The 15,878-nt window shown below is 42.7% G+C and overlaps 1 protein-coding gene and 1 non-coding gene across 2 annotated transcripts in view; both read right to left on the bottom strand.

Moving 5' to 3' along the window:
* Window positions 1–15,878, bottom strand: part of EVA1A (eva-1 homolog A, regulator of programmed cell death) — a 205,919-nt gene that overhangs the window by 70,596 nt on the left and 119,445 nt on the right. The gene's annotated exons all lie outside the window — the stretch shown is intronic.
* On the bottom strand, window positions 7,762–7,833 carry TRNAC-GCA (transfer RNA cysteine (anticodon GCA)). The gene has a single exon. It is a non-coding gene; the product is annotated as a tRNA-Cys (tRNA).

Below are 15,878 nucleotides of genomic sequence, written 5' to 3'. Positions count from 1 at the left end.
CCTACCTACCCCACCAATATATTATATGATCATAAGATTATCTGTAGATCTTTGTATTGTTCATCTTGAATGAAGAAAGCTGAATCAAGCCATTTATTATTCTGACTTGCCTGCTCATTCATTAAAAGTGTACATGGACAGTTTGCGTTGTTTCTGCTTATTCCAGTTGATAGTATGGAGATCATATTCCATCTTGACCAAAGGTTTAAAAAACCCAGAGAAACAAAAGATTAATTTGGGGATATTATTTTTAAACCTCGTATGATTAAGTCTGGAAAAAGACAAAGATAAAACTCCCTGAAGGACAGCCACAGCTAATAAGAGCCTGAGAGGAAATGATCACGCATTCTCAGTTCTTCTGATGGATGTCCTTCTAGCCTTATTAATCAGACCTTTGTGATGTTGATAAATCACTGAAGTATGATAACAGATGAAGGTGAGTTTGGATGTAAAATGATCCATGGTGAAGGATTACAATAAAGGAGGAAAAGGAGGGAGAGCCAAATACAGTTTTATAAATTGCATCCTTAGCTTGTGAGGACTTGTAGGTAATAAATGTCATTTCTTTTCCACATTATCTAGGAGATTAAGAATGTTTCTCGATGTATAACTGCTGGGAAGCCTCTGCAGCACCTTCTCCAGTTACCACGAGGTTTATATTACATCAATTGCCTTATTTTTCCATCAATTATGATTTCATTTACAAAGAGGAACTTAAAAGTACCTTTCTTCTTTTAACCTCTTTTTGAGGAAGTAGGCTTCAGAGGCAGGAAAGGAGAATCCATGCAAAACACTCATGGTTTTGACCTTCCAAGGTTTGTCAGATTCTGCTTTGCGATTCCAGCAAGTTTTCTACTATGACCTTATCCTGCTCGAATAATCCTATGTCACAGAGGTGTCAGCAAGGTCTCCATGCCTCCAATGACTCTGTATACAGAGTTGTTGGTTTCTATATTCAGTAAAGCCACCCAGCCATCAATCTACATGTATCAGTTTGCAGTTTTCAAGGAAAGCATTTCCCAGAGCACTTAAGAAGTAAATAAATGCATTTGAGGTTCTACTAATGATGAATCAGTTCTATTCTCTGCCTTCTACTAGTGGTTTTTATGCTGCAGAATACAGCTCTGGCCATCTGAAGAAAACCAAAGCCATGCTTATTTACTGCAAATTCAAAATAAAGGGTTATTGAAATGATGCAGCTTGCCAGTAAGGGAAAACTTGCCTTAAGCAAGAAAGACAGAAAGGGGTACCAGACCCTAGGAGAGAAAGCACAAAAGTGCATTGGATGCCTTTGAGGATACTTTCAACTGAGTGTATCACATGTATCACAAATCTGAGTGCTTCACATGTAGCTTTTTTTTTTGGTTTGTCTCACAACATGGAGAGAGCTCCAGGTTGATGCCCTGCCAGGCTGACTGTGCTATGCTGTGCTGCAGGACAGCACTTGGTAGGGAAATGCATCAGCTTGGTCCAGATGGAGTAAAATTATGCAAGGGACATGGCTTGTTGAACTGATGAACCCTATCCAGAGGCACATTAGCTTGGATGTTGTCTTAACTCTGTGGGTGTTGTCTTACTCTGTGTGGAGCCAGCCCAAACACGTCCATACTGTACTGTGGTATAAATTGGGGGTTGGGCAGAAATCCTTTGAAGTGATCAGATATTCCCAAGGAAAATAAGGCAAATTTTTCCCTGCAATGACTGCTTTGTACTCCATGAAATAGCAGGGACAGCATTTCTGTTATTTCTGTTCTTGCCAACATTTCTGCATGTAGCTGTTTAACGGGAAGTACTGAAAACACACATGAATGGACATTAAATTACACAACTTCCCTTCAGGCTTTCTAAGCCATCATGAGCATGAACAGGAGACAAGTGCATGTTAACATAAATTCTAAGCTGTGTCATTTTACCCGTTTAGAAACTAAAAGAATGGAGAAGAGGGAAAATTAGGAACAACAGATGAGAAAAGAAAAAGACGGGGGAGGGGGTAGAACAGAAGGCCCTATAAATAAGCTCTAGAATCTGAGAAAAAGAAAGCAGAGTGCCTGGTGCTCAGTGTTGCAGTCTGGGGTCTGCTGTGTATGGATGCATAAGTCTGTGGCATAGAAATGAATCAGAAGTACTGTCCCAGGGAATGCACTCCACTGGAGCAGTCTAACTTCTCTCAGGGGGTTATGTTGGACTTACAGATCTGATTCTTGCCATATGATTCTTGCCAGATGTCTGGCTATAGACAGCTGATCACTAGCAGACTATCTTAAGATAGGCTTCAGCTGAGACTCATCACTTGCATTCCCAAGAGCACTTAATTCTTAAAATTCAAAGAACTGAGTGCTTGCAATCAGTATAGAAATATCCTTAAATTACACTTGCATGCTACAAAACCTCTGCTCTTGAAATATGGAAGCAACTCAAAGAAATAAAGGAGTATCCAGGCGCTCTTTCCGTTGCTCTTGAATGAAGTATGGTATAGATTTCTACCTCTGGATTTAGGCCTGGAAGCACATCTGGTGTTTATTCTTGTGTCTATACTTGCATACGTTAGATTTGTGCTACATTAAAGAAATCATGACTTCCACAAATATCATAAATGATGAAGAAAATTCCTGGCCTGAAACTAAATACTATTGTTTATTATGTTAGATTGAGATTGAGTCCTTTAAAGGTTCTGACACCAAAGCTTTTAAGTGTCAGCCACAGAGCCTTGGACTGCCATAGCAATGTTCCTGTAAATCTGACCAAACATCCACCATCCTGAGCTACACATCAAAATCTTCCCAAACCATATGGTTGGTCTGCATTCAGCACAAGAGCTAAAAAACAGCATATATCAACCAGGAGTCACCTCACTGCAATACTCAACCGGAATCCCTTACCTAAAGGAGGGGAGGAATTGCAACACAAGAAGAGGAGTCTTTGGCTACACAGAACAAGACAAAAGAGCAAACACATCCCCTCTCAGCAAGCTCACCTGGCACAGGAGGCTTGGATAAAACACTACTGTCTTCCAGTGACAGTGATGTGATGACTGGGAAGAAACCATCTCCTTCCTGACATGGTATTTGTTAAGTTGAATAGCTAGAAAAACCTTTCAAATTGAAGGTGGAGCTACCTCTGGTCACAGAAACAGCCCCATCTCCAGCAGCAGCACTGCTGCTAGGAAGCATTACATAAGTGAGTTCATGCTAGGTCACAATCAGAAGACAGTCAGAGACAGAAACACTCCAGCAAGCATTATTTTTCCACTGCACAGCCAAAAGTAGGCAATTTTTTTAAAACAGTAAAATCCCACTGTGGTTGCAGACACCATTTATTAATAGGGTGGCTTTGCAGTCAGTTTGCACCACTGACACCAATATCATCTTTGCTGCACTAAGTTGATAGTGACATAAATTTTCAATGAACAGTTATTTAAATTAAGGCACTGGGAGACCTTCTGTGGAAACCTCAATTTTCTTGACACCAAAGATCTGTTCCCAAATCCACTCAGCAACTTATTCATGACTGTGTCCCATGTGCTAGAGAAGAAAACAGGAGATCAAGGATTCTGCTCTTAAAAATTAAAAAAGTAATAGTGCACAGAGGAACAATGAAAGCTTTCATAACTCTTTTGTAGCACTGCTGAGGTTTTCTCATTTCTAACAGAGATCACAAAGGAGAGAGAAACAGAATCCCATGGAATTGCACACTTTATGACTCAGGGGGATCAACAAGGAGTGTTTGCTCTGTGGGGAACCCACTTAGTGGATTAGGGGAAGGATCTTGTTTACCTGGACTTTAGTAAAGCCCTTAACAGTGTCTTCCATAGCATTCTCCTGGGGAAACTTTCTGCTCATGGCTTGGACAGGTGCTGTTCACTGGGTAAAAGCTGTCTGGATGGTCGGGCCCAGAGTGGTGGTGAATGGAGATACATCCAGCTTGGGGGTCAATCACCAGTGGGGTTCCCCAGGGCTCAGAGTTGGGCCAGCTCTGTTTAGTATCTTTATCAAAGGTCTGGACGAGGGGATCGAGTTCACCCTCAGTCAGTTCGCAGATGACACCAAGCTGGGTGGGAGCGCTGATGTGTGGGAGGGTAGGAAAGCTCTGCAGAGGGATCTGGACAGGCTGGATAGATGGGCCAAAGAGACCTATATGAGGTTCAACAAGGCCAAGTGCCAAGTACTTAAGTCACAACAACCCCCAGCAGCACTACAGGCTTGAGGCAGTGTCTGGAAAGCTGCCCATTGAAAAAGAAGCCCAGGGTGTTGGTCAACAGTGGCTAAACAAGAGCCAGCATGTGCCCAGGTGGCCAAGAAGGCCAGTGCCATCCTGGCCTATATCAGAAAGAGTGTGGCCAGCAAGAGCTGAGGGACATGGAGTAATGGTGGACTTGGCAGTGCAGTGTTAATGGTTGGACTCTGCAAGGTCTTTTCCAACCTGAATGTTGCCATGATTCTAAAACACGTAAGAGGATACACATTTCACAGAAGTCAAACCACCTAAAAATCCTATGAAAATAATATGCTGCACTTCAAACACTCCTCTCCAGAGGGGAGGTTGTAAAAACAATAGATGAAAGATGCATGATCATTTTGCCTAATGCACTACTGGAAGATGTTCCAATACTCGTCTGACGGGTGCAGGAAAAGAATGGAAAACAAAGTAGTTCAGTTCAGGCCAGGTCAGGTGATCTTCCTAAAGATTCCTTCTGTCTCTTTTCTCAAGAAGCACATACCCAAGAGATTCTGTATGCAAACTGCTGCTCAGAAGGGAGTATGATACAATCATAAAAACCAACAGGCGCATCTAGAACAGTATTAAAAATTAAAAGCCCTTAGTGAAATCCAGTAGCTGCTTGTATGTGTGCTCCCAGCTCACTGCAACACAATGCTTTTCTAAAACTTTGGGAAGATTTCAGGAGGTAAATAAGTGGATGCTCTCCATACATCACATACATTAAAAAGAGGGTAAATAAGCCTGTCATCACAGGTTTGTCTGCTGCACATGAGTCCTGGGCAAGAACACAGAACATCTGTGACAGACCTTAACAAATAAACAATTAATATACATCAACAATGTGCAATGGAAAAGGAATCATTAATTAATCCAGTCTCACGTTTTGATGAGCTTGGTTGAAAAAAGGAAAAGGGTTGATGTAACAGGCTTCTGAAGAGCACCAGAGTTGAATTATTGAATAATAAACTTGGCTGGTTTAAAATAAACATAGTACAGTGTAGATGAATTGGAGACCACCTGATACCTTTCCAAATAAAATAGTAAATGGCAAATGTTCACTCAGCAACTGAACTTTCAGTCTCATATAGATGCTGGCTTACCAGTCGCTGTTTATTATTTTTATTGCTGGCAGGGGAGAAGAATTTAAACTATTATTTAGTAAGTTTGTGAAATTTTGAGAAGTGGTATGGAATAAAGAAGACAATAAAGCAAAACAATCCAGAGAGAAATTCAATAAACTGCACAGAGCCAACAGTATTTCAGGACAGACATGTACAAAGTCCTGAACATAAGATTAAACAGTGGAGATCTTATTTCTCAAACATGAGAAAGGAGGCCAGAAGCAAACTGGAAAAAGTCTAGCAAGTTGCAGTGGGTTTCTGTGGCTGGGCTTTGGTAGCAGGGGGAGGTCTACAGGGGTGGCTTCAGTTAGAAGCTACCAGAAGCTTCCCCTGTCCAGTGGAGCCAGTGCCGGTCAGCTCCAGGATTTCCTGCCACCGTTCAAGGCCGAGCCAATCAGGAGTAATCTGTGATCATATATTTAAGAACAGAAGGTTGTGGTGCAGAAAGAATTCCATCCAGGGAAGAGCGGAGTGAGAACATGGGAACAATAAGGTAGACACCAAGGTCAGTGCAGAAGGAGGGGCAGGAGTTGCTCCAGGCGCCAGAGCTGAGACCCTGCAGCCCGTGGTGCAGATCAGGGTGGGGCAGCTGTGCCCCTGCAGCCTGTGGAGGAGTGACCTACAGGACAGACTGCTGCCTGAGGGATGGACTCACATTGGAGAGGTCCATCAAGGACTGTCTCCTGTGGGACCAATGGGAGAGACCCCACGGGAGCAGGGGCAGAAACAACAACTGACTGCAACCCCCATTCCCCATCCCCCTGCACCACTGCTGGGGGAGGAGGGAGAACATGGAAAAAGTGGTGAGGGAAAGGTGTTCTTTAAGAGTGTTTTATTTCTCACTCTTTGGTTCTTATCCTGTTAGTAATAAATTTAAGTACTATCCCCACTTTGAGTCTGTTTTTCCCATGAAGGTAATCAGTAACTGATCTCTCCCAGCTTGGATCTCAACTCATGAACCCAGCTGCAGAAGAAGAGTGAGAGAGTGGCTTTAGTGGGTACCTGGCATCTGGCCAGGGTCAAGCCACTACAGATAGAATCCAACTGGTTTAATACAGATGTCTTCAGCTGCATAATGCATGTACTAGAGGTGTAATATCAAGTAGAAGAAGTAAAGAAATTATATAATGTCCCAACCTGGCATTTGTACTGCTGATGTTCAGAGCCTATTTCAGAGGTTGCAGGTTCTAAGGAACTAAAAAGAATTGAGGGAAAAGACACAAGAATGGACAAAGAATTGGGAAACTTCATTCTGGAGAAAGACATGCAAAGATTTACCTCTCTAATTTTACAAAGGGAAGACCGAGACATTTCTTAATCAAAGATTATAAGTATTTAAAGAGAGAAATAGAACTAGCTAGTGAGGTTTCTTCAGCCTGAAAAGATCTAGCAATGGCCAACAGCTAGAAGTTAAATAGACATTCAAAGCAGAAATAAATCTAGTTTCTTTGACAGTTTTGCAAGGGCTATGGGATACTTATAGTCACTGGAAATCTTCAACTTTTTAAAATTTTCTCTCAGGTTCAAACAGTAATTAATTCAGGGAGGTATTATGGCCTCTTGGTCTTAGTAACCTATCAGTTAAGTGACAGGGCTTCAAATGCTTCTATGGGAGGCTATTTTACAACCTAGTAGGTGTCGTATTTGGGGAAAGTTTCATATGATTCTACATTTGTCTTTAATACACTACTAATGAACCCCAGTGAGTAACTGATTCCCTTGTTTTCTGTTCTCATCAAAGCACAATTTAAATAATGAACTTTCAGTAGATAATAACACCTTTTCTAATACTTGTAAAGAATAATCAGAGAATTAATCAAGCAATTAATTCTTAGTTCTTAGTCATTCCTCCTACTCAAGACTCAAACCAATGTTCACTGAAGCACAGGAATATGTGAGAAATGTTTCCTTCAGCCAAGCAGTGGAGAAGGAGAGGGAAATTTGGCATTTGTGACCCTCAGACTACCATATTTTGTGGTATCTGTACCCAAACCAGAAAATTTTGCAGAGAAAACTGAGATTCTTGCAGGGGCTGAAATAAATGTGTTCCAATGGTTAACACTCCTTCTCTTCATCCTCATTTGCTTTTTGTCTGCATCTTGTTAGTTTAATCACTCACACTTTAATTTACCTCCTAATGTCAATCCTACTATTCAGTGTCAAAGCACTGTGTTACTTAAAACCATAAATCGTAGAATGGTTTGAGTTGGAAGAGACCTTAAAGATCATCTCATTCCAGCCCCCTGCCATGGTCAGGGACACCTTCCACTAGACCAAGTTGCTCAGAACCCCACCCAGCTTGAGCTTCTACACTTTCAGGGACGGGGCATCCAAAACTTCTCTGGGCAGCACATTCCAGTGCCCCACTACTCTTAAAGTAAAGAATTTTTTTTCTAATATCTAATTTAAAAAGCAGTTCCTGAGGGGGCACCTGGAGTTGAACCAGGGACCTCTTGATCTGCAGTCAAATGCTCTACCACTGAGCTATACCCCCTGACTGAGCAGCACTGCCATTAAACCCATTGAGTCATTCACTGCCCCAGGGAGCTCACAAGACAGAATATAAACCAGCCTTGTCAAGCTGGTTGTCTGTGAACTGAGTCCAGCACAGACCATCTCACTGTATTTCTTCCTGAGCCTTACAGGAGACACACATGGTGGTATAGGAGTGGGAGGCAGCACTGCAACACCTTATGGATTAGTAACTTTTGCTGAGCCTTATAGCTGGACAGTGCCTACCAGTGCATTGTGAAATGATGGCAAAATTGCTCTGCATTTCCTATAACTCTCTGCCTGCACCTCTTTCCAGGTATGGAAGGTGGTTACCTGTTCACCTCCTTTTGTCCAGATGTGCACAACAAGGCAAGCTGAGTTGCCCCATCCCTTTTCTTAGCCAGCACCTGCCCTTCTCCCCTCAGCAGGACAGCTGAACACCCACAAAGTCAAGAGCTAAAGATGACCCAGAGACTCTGGGGACTGAATCTCCATCTCAAAGCAATGGTAATATTCTCCAAAGGACAGTCCTGAAGTTCAGCTTTCCCTGAGTAAATCCCAGCCTCTGGAAACAGGCTGGAAAACAGAAAATTTAGTAAGGAAACACAGACCCTACAGCGCCCTATTGCTTCACCACCACTCTGTCTAAAATATTTAGTAGTAGCTAGATACTTGCTAGAACCTCAATGTATGTTCAAACGTCAGGACAGTGAAACACCATGGGTCAGCTGAGAGGCTCTGGTGTGGAGAATCCAGGTGAATGAAGTTGGACAAACATTAGGTAAAAAAGTAGGAGAAACTGAATCCTAGTGGAAAGTTTGCTCTAAATGGTGAACATAATGGACTGAGATTTCCGAGTGAATGATCTATGGATGGGTACATTCACTAGGTAAGACCCCCAAACTGAACTTTTTGACACCTTTTTCTGGGATTTTGATTCATCCAAAGTTTGTAAGGTCAAAAGTTGTTAGTGTTCGTGCTTTGGAAAGCATGATTTCTCTCACAAGGAGCACCATCCCAGCACTGAGCTTATATCATAGCCAATCCCCCTTCCAAATCATTAATAAGGATCTTAAACAAAAACAATTTAACATGGTTCCCTGCTGTTCCCCTGAGGTATCTCCCACCAAGTGTTGGCATTTATTCATCACTATGCATTTCTGGTGCCTCCAGCCTGTTTTCAGTCTGCTTTATAATCTTCATCTCCAGTCAATCTAAATTAATTTTTCAGCTCAGTCTTCGTCAAATAATATATTAATTGCCTCAGTACATGAACAGACATCTTATTTACACAGATTAAATGACCACATTTTTTTCATCTATTTGGTCTGCAGTTGAATCAAACTAAGTGATTATGTCTGGATTTGCTTTTTACAAATCTATGCATGTATCATTCATGTTTCTTCTCAATGGTGAAGTTAACATGTGTAGAGGGTCTGCATACTTCCCACATGCCACTAAAGGGATCAAGTTAATAACTAAAGTGTGCTTTGAGTCACACAGAAACCTCAATAAACTTTTCTTCACCAGGGAAGAGGTTTGCTTTAACTGCTTACATATTTACTTTGTTTAGTCTTTTCTCCATTATTCCATTGCAACAAAATTCAGCCCTTCCTTTTTCCATCATTTACATTCTGTCTTGGCAACTGTCTTGAGGGTTAATTAATATACATATGGCTCCATGTGAATGCATAGCACAGCAAATTATTCTTTTTCCTTATTTAGACTCTTTTACTAGAGATGGAAGCCAAATTTATTGGATAGTTACTAGGTCTTTTAATGACTGCTGTTTATTTGTAAAAAGCAATGCAACATATTTTCCTCTGTCCTCTGTTTTTCAGGGATAACTATGTGAGCCAGCTCCTTGACTAATTGCAAGAAAACCAGCAGGCAGATCTGGTTTCCCAAGTTTCATTTCTAACATTTTCCTGTTTCCCATATCCCTGAAAGCTGCCTTACAGAGGTTGTATTCTGCCCCATTCCCAATGTGTTCATTTAATGTTAGTGTCAGGAGATAGCACAGAGATTCAATAAATCCAGCAGTACTTCAAGTTCTCATTCTGTGGGGCTTCCTAATGCTCTCAGACAGCTTGAGGTCTAAAACAGGATGAAAGGAGACAAGGCGAGGTAAATATGTCACTTCCACTCACAGCGCTTTACGGATCTCTCCCAACTTGGTGAAAGCCATCTAACCCACAGGAAGTGCAGTAAGGTATATTGGCATGTGAAACAGTTAGTGCCTACTGACACCCTTGGCAAAGACCAGAACTCTTTTTCCATCCCATATATGGGGTCACCCCAGTAATCAGAACAGGATTCTGGATCAGTTTAATGTCTGAATCATCAGAGTTTTGTGATATAAGGGGAGCATCAGGGTCATGAAGAAAGAACTCTTCATTTCTTTGTGTCATTCTACTAACCATAAATACAAATTTCCATTAGCAGACATGAAATAGCTGTTTCAACAGAGTTCCTGAAGTTTAGAGACATACACACACACCCCAAAAAACAACCAAACATCTGAGCAGGAAAATGATGTAAATTGGAGAAAATTAAGTGTCCTCTACAAGGGCCCTACCCTTTAAAGCAAACAGATTTCTCCAAAGAGTGATGAAGAGAGCAGCTTGTTCCAGCTGCCCTATGACTCAGACTGGCATGAGCGTTGCATCTGACCAGAGTAGCTCTGGACTGGGGAGAAAATAAAGGCCAAATACTGCCCTGGTGCAGAAGATGTGAAACTTTCAAGTAACTGAACACCAGGTTATTGAGCATTTCTGGCTACCTACTATATCCCACCAGTCCACATATCTACTGTACACACAGGCGAGTGAAGCACAACCTCAGATATGATGATATCCAAGTAGCAGCCTACAACACATACAACAATCACAACTGTCTCTAGTATTCCTATCTGAAAACATCATCACTTACTTGGGTTCTGAAAAGAGAACAGAACACAGCTGAATATATGGCGAAGACCTTCAAAATGCCCAGTCCTTTAGGGATCTTCAGGCTTGGGCTGTGGATCGTAAGAGAGGATCTCAGGGAGACCAAGTTGTGGAGTCCACCAGCAATTGTTTGATGAGATGAGAAAAGCAAGACAAAAAAGATCAAAATGGACTAAATAAGTCTCTTGATATCAGCATCTGTAGCTCTTTTGCTATCAGCATTGTGACACTGAATTACTTTCTTCTGCTGTCTTGCCTAAGACCTATTAAAATGAGAAACAGCAATTCTCAGACAATTTATTAAAATAACTTCAGGTCTCTGAGTGACATTAATGATCAGTGACTGAGGGTGGAGTGCAGTGAGGTGAATGGCATGATGAGTTCTGATTACAGCATCCACCTTTCTGGAGAATTTCTATCTGAGCACTTACATGGACTCTCAATACACCTCATCACATCCTACTCTTTACCTTATTTACCTTCATCACTCCTCTGCAAAGTATCCTCATATTTCATTTTTTAAATAAAGAGCTGAAGCAGAGAGAACAATTGACATAGATTGACTTGTCTAAGGTCTGCTCAGGTCTCCAACACTGGTGCAGGCAGAGACCTCCCTTGCACTTTTGGAGCTGCAGACAAATCTTAGGGAATCTGGTTAGTCCTTAAGGGTATGCTCAGAGCTCTCCTACTGCCTCCCCTCACAGCATGCTCTATGTCACCAGACATTGCAAAACTTTTTGTGAGGTGGCAGAACAGTTAAGGGCACAAGTAGCAGTGTCAGACCTTGTGAAGGTGCTTCGGGTTTGGTGTAGTGCTCCAGGAGCTGCCAGATTTAGAGACTCAAGAAGATTTTTGCAGAAGTATTCACAGAGACAGCCTGTCTCCACGTGTCTATCAATAATGCTCAAGTGTCAACACTTCCAGGCTAGGATCTTAAGGTGCCCTCACCTGCTATAGGGTTGCTAATGGCCACTATCTGGTTCATAAATGGGGAAAGTCAGGCACACAACAATAAAACAATTCTTCTGCAGTAACTCACGGATCACAGTTGGAATATTAAAAAAAAAAATAAATAACAAAAAAAGAAATTGAAATCCTGGCTCAAATATCCTGTGTTATCTAAAAAGTGATTGAACTGCTCCTCTCAGAGTTCTCTCCTTCATTCCTTTTCCATCAGCTCCACCTTCCTCCCATTGCCAATCATATCTCTCATTGCTATTGCCATTTCCCTTCTGTAGCCTTTTCACTGTTCTTATCCCAGCAATGATCCCTTCCTCACAGTTCTACTGCTGTGCCTTAGGTCTTTCCCTAAATGTCATCACATCAGGCCATCTCCCTAGGACCAGAGCTGCTTCTCTGGAGGGGAACATGCATCTGGTGGCTGGAAAGTAGCCAGCAAACCCCTGTTCTCCCCAGCTATGCTTCAGGAGGATGATGAGTGGTGGTGTCAGCAGAGAGAAGTATGAAGCCTTGGCTGCCTGTTCAATACCTGGAAGCAGCCTCTAGTCACTGGAAAAGGGATCTGAAGGAGGAGGATTGCTCCCCCTGGCCTCACCCAAATGATGTTCTATTCAGCATGATGGAGATGTTGACAGAAGGATCTGTGTGTCCCCACAGATGAGAGATTCTTGGCTGGTAGGGATGTGCCTCCACCAGTCACCTCCACTCCATCAAGAGGGTAGGCAACTATCTGAGGTTCCTGCTCACCCACAGCCAGAGGCTGATGCACAGCACTCCAGTCTGCTCATAAAAAGGGCTGTCAGGAAGAGCAGAGGAAGGGCACAGGCAGGACAGCCAGGTCCCCTGGGTTATGCATAAGGAATCAGGGTGAGAAGTAGGTTTAATCATGGCATTGCTACTCTGATTTGAGCACATCAGAGGTTAAAAGTGTAGTTTTCATGTTAACTTACTTTTGAACTCAGGAAGAAGGGTAGGACTTGCTATTTGTGGTCACATCACTGATCTGCTCTTTGTGTCTATTAATCCTGCTCCAGTGCACCTCTCTCAGGATATACTTCATTAGTTTAGCCCAACTACACGCAATTTGCTCTCAGAACACACAGTGGGCAAATAATGGCACTGGTATGGCATGAAGCTGCAGGGAAATGGGTTTGAGCAGAGCACAGGTACTCTCCAAGCCTGCCTTCCCAAGTATTGTGTCTCCAAGTGATGAAATGCAATGCTATCAAATATCATGACAGAAAGCACGAATATGTAAAACATGAGGGTGCCTCTTAAAAATAAATGTTGCTCCATGATCTTTTTCCCAGGAGAAGGAAGTTTCCAGAGTGCTGGCTCTCTGCGTGTGGTATCACATATTGCATGGTCTGTTCTGTATAAGCTCCCAACATATGCTACAAATCTGCCTCTGCAGTACAAGTCTTCTAAATGAGATGCTTATGCCTTCTTCTGATCTTTTGCAGTCACACGTACATACATTGGATTTTGCCACAGGCTATCCATCATTTCTCCCTTTCCAGCATCTGAAACGCATGACCCGCAATTTGGTTTTATGTGTGTTTTACTGCAGTTTCCATATAATCACACAGGAAACTTTAATTCTCACCTTATGAGCCCAAGGCTGCAGTTCTAATTCTTGTCTTTCAGAAGTGCCATGACTGTATCTCTGATCATCTACAGCCTCATCTTGTATTTCTCACAACCGAAGGAAAAATCAAATTCCATTGCAAGCAAAGCCTTACCCTTCATGATCAGTTGTTTACCCACATAATTTTCCACCTCCTACCCCAAAGTAACATCTGAGGCCATTAGGCATTGCCACACTCTGCCTCCAAACTCTCCAGATTTCATCTGTGGACTAACCACAGCATCCTGCATGACGTGGGCATTTTCCATCACCATCAGACAGACAGCATCACCCTGTGATGACCCACAGCACACCACGAGTTTGTGTTGCACTGGGCCGGGATTGGGGATGAATAAACAGATTCTCTGTCAAAGAGACCAACCTCCAATGCAGGTCATACAGAAATGAATTAGGTACAGATTTCCTGCAGGCATCAAGGGGTAGCTGCCTCATCCACTGCAGATCTGTCATATCTCAAGGCTTTCCCCTCTCATTCTTCCTTCTCATCCCTTGCTACTCATTCACCAGGAATTCACTATGCCCCTCCCCTTCCCCATCCCAGACCGTGAGTGGCAGACACAGTTGGTTGGCATCATCCACGTTCCAGCTGCCTCTGTCTAAGGCCATAAAAAGGAAAAGAGGCTGTGGGTCACCCCAGCCCCTGGCTTACCCCAACCACCTACCAGCTGCACAAACCCTCCTGCTTCAAGGACTGGCATAATTTGGAACAGAACTCACCAGAACAATGTTGTCTGTACACACCCATGTTTAATACCTCACCAAATGATCCTGATTCCAGCAGGGTTCACCCACCACTCTCTGACCTCATGTTACGTGAGCCTTATCCTCTGCAATGACACATTTCCACTTAGGGTCAGGGAATGTGGCTCCTCCAGGAGGGCATATCCCAGGCAAAGGGAGATTTCTAGCACAGATATGTCCTTGTTGGTTGGGTGAAAAAAGATGGAGTATTTTTTAGCTCTCTGGAAAGGGACTGATTTTTTAGCTCTCTGGAAAGGGACTAACTAGAAAGGGGTGACAGGGAAACAGTCTGGTAAAATACCTGCCCTGTGCATGGAGCAGATGGCACAGAGGCCTCAGAGGAGCCCTGTAAACAACCAGTCAAGCTTTAGGCACAAACCATTTCATCTGCTTTGAATATAGGCTATATCACCTTCCAGCTGGGGCTGGAAAACATCAGGTCTGCTCTGCCTACAGGGCTTTGTGAATCTGTAGGTTCTGAACTCCTGCCAGGAGTAACTTTGGTGCTGGAGGGATCAGTGCTGGGCCCCATGCAGCGCAGTGGCAGTGACTTATCCATGGAGGAGGGAAGCTGGGGAAATTCCCTCCCACTCTAAACTATTTCTTGGCTCTTTACATTAGTTATCAGCCCTTGGGAATATATTTTCCTCTCTATTTTCCTCCCTCCCTACTTTTCTGTGGTCTACATTATCATTTGCTGAATATTAGCATGTGCTATTTATCATGAGGTCTGCAACCCTTATCCACTCCAGGGAGTTTGCAACTAAGTCACAGCAATAAATATTCTGATATTCTATGGGCTTTATAGCACTAAGAGGTACACAGCTGAAATTATTATCTTGGACCCTTCAACCCTTAATCTCACAGTGAAACACTCGACACTAAAGGCAGGGAGGATGCACACACGAATGCAGGTTGTTTATACTCACAGCAGATTCAGAGTCAGGCTCCAAGTCTGCTTACTAATAATGATGATTACTTTGGCTCCTCTGGTTTTATAACATGTTTGAAAGGCTCAGGGAAACCACATTATCTGCAACTCCCTTTCAACAGCATGTTTGATTCATAAGAGCTGCTGGGCAAGCAAAGGAAAAAGGGTGTGTCTGTGGATTGGGGATCACTTATAATAATATCATGGTGACCAAAATGAGCACCATGGTCTGCAATTACTGCTGTTCCTCTATGTTTATTGCAGAATCATCTGAGACCTGACTCAAAACCTGTCGATTCCAAGAAGATTTTGCAGCAGGTCCTAGGACTTGCTTGGACAAGACATCCTCTCTTACTGACCTGCTCTGCCCACCATGTTCAGGGAGTTTGGACTTTCTCCCTGCAATAGCTGTTATCTGTGAAGGGATTCAAACCTTGACTAGAAAGGTTACTCAAATACCTCCATATTTCTGAGTCCCAAAGCCCCTTTCAGAATCATTCTCTGTTAATGAGTAGAAATGCTCCAGCTTCTCCTGGCTGTGGGATCTGATCCCAAGCACCTTCAAAGCAAATCAGAGTTCAGACTCAACTGGGAACATTTAATAAAGAGTTGGAGGGGTAATTAAAAAAATAAATTAAATGCTACTAGAATGTACATGTCCAAAGGAAACACTGGTCTGAGGAGTCTGTATTTTTCAAAGTTATCAAATTAGCCCAACTTGCTTTCCACTGCCAATCTAATTAATGATGGATGTTGTCCAACAACTTCTTTTTCAGCCTTCCAAATAGGCTGAGAAATCATGGACAAAGTCATTAGTA

The sequence above is a fragment of the Myiozetetes cayanensis genome, unplaced genomic scaffold (genome assembly GCF_022539395.1).
Source record: "Myiozetetes cayanensis isolate MyiCay16 unplaced genomic scaffold, myiCay2020 scf2-11, whole genome shotgun sequence".
Classification (NCBI taxonomy): domain Eukaryota; kingdom Metazoa; phylum Chordata; class Aves; order Passeriformes; family Tyrannidae; genus Myiozetetes; species Myiozetetes cayanensis.
Note: the sequence above shows the minus strand (reverse complement) of the source record. Positions and strands in the feature narration are given on the sequence as shown.